At 63.6% G+C, this 5,229-nt stretch overlaps 1 non-coding gene across 1 annotated transcript; it reads left to right on the top strand.

Moving 5' to 3' along the window:
* The first annotated feature begins 1,270 nt into the window (after positions 1 to 1,270).
* Positions 1,271 to 1,389, top strand: LOC131862879 (5S ribosomal RNA). Its single transcript, XR_009361815.1, has one exon. It is a non-coding gene; the product is annotated as a 5S ribosomal RNA (ribosomal RNA).
* The last annotated feature ends 3,840 nt before the right edge of the window (positions 1,390 to 5,229 follow it).

Raw genomic sequence — 5,229 nt, 5'->3', positions numbered from 1 at the left:
CACCAGGGTGGGTGCACCCACCCTGGCCAAGGTGGGTCACGGGGTGGGTCCTAGGGTGGGTAACGGGGTGGGTACTAAGGTGCGTGCCAAGGTGGGTCATAGGGTGGGTGCCAAGGTGGGCACCAGGGTGGGTGTGCACCAACCCTAGCCAGGGTAGGTCACGGGGTGGTTGTCGGGGTGGGCGTCAAGGAGCCAAGGTGGGTGGCAAGTAGCCAAGTTGCGTGCCAAGGTGGGTGTCGGGGTGGGTGCCAAGGATCCAAGGTGGGTGCCAAGGAACCAAGGTGGGTGTCTGGGTGGGTGCCGAGGTGGGAGCCAGGGTGGGTCCCAAGGTGAGTGCAAAGGTGGGTGCCAGGGTCAAGGTGTGAGTGCCAATGTGGGTTCCAAGGTGCCAGGGTCAGGGTGAGTGCCAATGTGGGTTCAAAGGTGCTAAGTTGGGTGCGAGGTTGGGTGCGAGGGTGGGTGGGTGCCAAGGTGTGCTAGGTGGAAGCCCGGGTGGGTCGGCATCCCATGGGTGTCGAGTTGGGTGCCTGATGGGTGCTTCTTGTCAAGTTTTAGTCGTCGGGACTCATTTCGAGCCTTAGAGGTCGTTTCTTGTCCGGTTGCCCTGTCTTCGACCTGGGAACCCAATTTTGGTCCTCGGGTCCCATTTTTTTTTGTCTCGCATCCCACTTTTGGCCTGTGGCCTTTTCGGGGTCGATTCTCGTTTTGGGCATCAGAGCATGTTTCTTCTCCTAAAACCCAATATTTGTTTATTAAGTCTCGGAACACATTTTTGTTCTCGTGGACCCATCATGGGTCTTGGAACGCATTTGTGGTCCTTGGGTCCCATTTTGCATCCCGAAACTTGTGTTTTGGTGCTTGATCCCTATTTTGGGTGCCCACCTTGCACCAAGTGCGCACCCGGGGCAAACCGAGCGCCTTGGTGCACCGGGGCAAGATCGAGCGTGCACCCGAGGCGCCCCGAACATGCACCAAGGTGCACTCGGCCCACATGTGAGCGCAGGTCGTTGCGCCCGAGGTGGTGTGTGGGCACCGCGTTGCAGACGGGACACTGCACGCACACGACGCCCCCTCCAGGTGCACGCACGTAGGCCGGGCCGGGTGCACACCCGACGCCCTAGCAAGGTGCGCGCACCCGGGCAGGGCTCACACTTGGCGAACGGGGCGCACTTCGCGAGGGAGGGTGTGCACCTCGACGGGGGTGGGTGGCCGGGGTGGATTCGCACGTGGGTCGCGGTTTGCTAAGTACACACTGCGACAAGCTCATAACGGGTGCGATCATACCAGCATTAGTGCACCGGATCCCATCAGAACTCCGCAGTTAAGCGCGCTTGGGCCGGAGTAGTACTGGGATGGGTGACCTCCCGGGAAGTCCCGGTGTTGCACCCTTTTTTAGTTTTTCGCCGGGCGTCGCAATGCTATTTGAATAAACCTTTTGCCCGTTTGCGTTCTCGTCGGGGCCGGGCCGGGCCGGGGTGCGCTGCCCGCACTACCGCGCGCGCGCGGGGGCGACACCGAGCGCGCACCCGAGGCGCCCCGAGCACACAGGCCACGGTGCAACCCGGGCGTTGTGCGCGCACCCCGGTGCGCCCGAGGTGCTGCGCGCGCACCCAGGTGAAATCGGTGTGCACCTCGGCCAGTGCGCGCTCGGTCGAGTCGCGCACGTTGGCCAAGGTGCACGGTGATGTTTCTTACTCTAAGGTTCCGCACCAGACGCCCGGGACAGGTGAGCGAAGCTGGGCGGGGCCGGGTGCGCGGCCGGGGCAGGTGCACGCAGCTGGAGAGAGCTTTGGAGCACACTTCGGAGCGCACCAATGATGCGCTCCATTCAAAAGTTTCCTGAAAAGGCAAAAAAAGTTGAGATTATAGAATTTCCCACTTGAGAGATTGTAAAAAAAAAAAATTTAAAATGAAGGAAACGCGGGTGCCAAGGTGTGCGCAGCCCAGCCAAGGTGTGCGCACCAAGGCGCCCACCCTGGCGAAGGTGCACGCAAGGTGCGCACCCGAGGCAAACCGGACAATTAACCCAACTTTCGACTTCGCGCGCACCTTGGAGCGCACTTCGGAGCGCTCCTTGGTGCGCACCAATCTTGGGCACCTCGGAGTGCACCATGGCGCCCACCAAGGTGCGCACCCGGGGCAAACCGAGCTCCGACTTCGTGCGCACCTTGGAGCGCACGAAAGGTGCGCACCATGGCGCCCACCAAGGTGCGCAGCCCAGCCAAGGCGTGCGCATCAAGGTGCGCACCCTGGCGAAGGTGCGCACCCGGGGCAAACCGAGCTCCGACTTCGTGCGCACCTTGGAGCGCACAAAAGGTGCGCAACCCAGCCAAGGTGTGCGCACCCCGGTCAAACCGAGCTCCGAATCGTGCGCACCAGAGGTGCACGCCATCGTGCGCACCTTGGAGCACACTTCGGAGCCCTCCTTGGTGCGCGCCGATGTTGCGCACCTCGGAGCGCACCCGGGGAAAACAATGCAATTAACCCGACTTTCGACTTCGTGGGCACCTCGGAGCGCTCTCGGGTTCGCACCTCGGAGCACACCGAGGTGCGCACCTTTGATGCGCTGCCTTCACCAATTTCCAGAAAAGGCAAGAAAACATTGAGAAGGTGTGCGCACCGAGGTGCCCACCCTGGCGAAGGTGCACGCGAGGTGCGCACCCGGGGCAAACCGGGCTCCGACTTCGTGCACGCCGCACCTTGGAGCACACTTCGGAGCGCTCCTTGGTGCGCACCAGGGCGCGCAACCCAGCCGAGGTGCCCACCCCGGCGAAGGTGCACGCGAGGTGCGCACCCGGGGCAAACCGGGCTCCGACTTCGTGCACGCCATGGTGCCCACCGCGGCGAAGGTGCACGCGAGGTGCGCACCCGGGGCAAACCGGGCTCCGACTTCGTGCACGCCGCACCTTGGAGCACACTTCGGAGCGCTCCTTGGTGCGCACCATGGTGCCCACCAGGGCGCGCAACCCCGCCGAAGGTGCACGCGAGGTGCGCACCCGGGGCAAACCGGGCTCCGACTTCGTGCACGCCGCACCTTGGAGCACACTTCGGAGCGCTCCTTGGTGCGCACCATGGTGCCCACCAGGGCGCGCAACCCCGCCGAAGGTGCACGCGAGGTGCGCACCCGGGGCAAACCGGGCTCCGACTTCGTGCACGCCATGGTGCGCACCGCGGCGAAGGTGCGCACCCGGGGCAAACCGGGCTCCGACTTCGTGCACGCCGCACCTTGGAGCACACTTCGGAGCGCTCCTTGGTGCGCACCAGGGCGCGCAACCCAGCCGAGGTGCCCACCCCGGCGAAGGTGCACGCGAGGTGCGTACCCGGGGCAAACCGGGCTCCGACTTCGTGCACGCCGCACCTTGGAGCACACTTCGGAGCGCTCCTTGGTGCGCACCATGGTGCCCACCAGGCCGCGCAACCCAGCCAAGGTGTGCGCACCAAGGTGCACGCGAGGTGCGCACCCGGGGCAAACCGGGGTCCGACTTCGTGCACGCCGCACCTTGGAGCACACATCGGGGCGCTCCCGGGTTCGCACCGGCGTTGCGCACCGTGGTGGGCACCTCGGAGCACACCAAGGTGGGCAGCGAGGTGCGCACCTTTGATGCGATGCCTTCACTAATTTCCATAAAAGGCAAAAAAAAAACGAGATTTTAAAATTTCCGTTTTGAAAGATAGTGAGAAAAAGGGAATGCTGGTGCCATCTTGAGCCCGCCCTGGTGCGCAGCCCAGCCAAGGTGTGCGCACCAAGGTGCCCACCCTGGCGAAGGTGCGCGCCCGGGCAATTAACCCAACTTCCAACTTCGCGCGCGCCAGGGTGGGAGCGCACCCAACAACCGGGCCTGGGAAGAGCCAATGCGAGAAACCCCACCAAACGCTCTGACAAAAAAAGAGGGGGCGCTCCAGTAACCCCGCTTCGGAGCGCACCCTGGGCAAACCCAGCCAAGGTGCCCACCCCGGCCAAGGTGCAGGCGAGGTGCGCACCCGGGGCAAACCGGGCTCCGACAACGTGCACGCCGCACCTTGGAGCACACTTCGTAGCGCTCCCGGGTGCGCACCTCAGAGCACACCAAGGTGGGCAGCGAGGTGCGCACCTTTGATGCGCTGCCTTCACTAATTTCCAGAAAAGGCAAAAAAAAAAGGAGATTTTAAAATTTCCGTTTTGAAAGATAGTGAAAAAAACGGAACGCGCGTGCCATCTTGAGCCCGCCCTGGTGCGCAGCCCAGGTAAGGTGCCCACCCTGGCAAAGGTGCGCACCCGGGCAATTAACCCTACTTCCGACTTCGTGCGCGCCAGGGTGGCAACCGGGCCTCGGAAGAGCCAATGCGAGAAACCCCACCAAACGCTCCGACAAAAAAAGAGGCGGCGCTCCAATAACCCCGCTTCGGAGCGCAGCCGGGGCAAACCCAGCCAAGGTGCCCACCCCGACGAAGGTGCACGCGAGGTGCGCACCCGGGGCAAACCGGGCTCCGACAACGTGCACGCAGCACCTTGGAGCACACTTCGAAGCACTCCCGGGTGCCCACCGGCGTTGCGCACCGTGGTGGGCAGCGAGGTGCGCACCTTTGATGCGCTGCCTTCACTAATTTCCAGAAAAAGGCAAAAAAAAATGAGATTTTAAAATTTCCGTTTTGAAAGATAGTGAAAAAAAAGGAACGCGGGTGCCATCTTGAGCCCGCCCTGGTGCGCAGCCCAGGCAAGGCATGCGCACCAAGGTGCCCACCCGAGGTGCACACCCGGGGCAAACCGGGCTCCGACTTCGTGCAGGCCGCACCTTGGAGCACACTTCGGAGCGCTCCTTGGTGCGCACCATGGTGCCCACCAGGGCGCGCAACCCAGCCAAGGTCTGCACACCAAGGTGCCCACCCCGGCGAAGGTGCACGCGAGGTGCGCACCCGGGGCAAACCGGGCTCCGACTTCGTGCACGCCATGGTGCCCACCGCGGCGAAGGTGCACGCGAGGTGCGCACCCGGGGCAAACCGGGCTCCGACTTCGTGCACGCCGCACCTTGGAGCACACTTCGGAGCGCTCCTTGGTGCGCACCATGGTGCCCACCAGGGCGCGCAACCCAGCCAAGGTGTGCGCACCAAGGTGCACGCGAGGTGCGCACCCGGGGCAAACCGGGGTCCGACTTCGTGCACGCCGCACCTTGGAGCACACATCGGAGCGCTCCCAGGTTCGCACCAGCGTTGCGCACCTTTGATGCGCTGCCTTCACTAATTTCCAGAAAA

The sequence above is a fragment of the Cryptomeria japonica genome, unplaced genomic scaffold (genome assembly GCF_030272615.1).
Source record: "Cryptomeria japonica unplaced genomic scaffold, Sugi_1.0 HiC_scaffold_52, whole genome shotgun sequence".
Classification (NCBI taxonomy): domain Eukaryota; kingdom Viridiplantae; phylum Streptophyta; class Pinopsida; order Cupressales; family Cupressaceae; genus Cryptomeria; species Cryptomeria japonica.
Note: the sequence above shows the minus strand (reverse complement) of the source record. Positions and strands in the feature narration are given on the sequence as shown.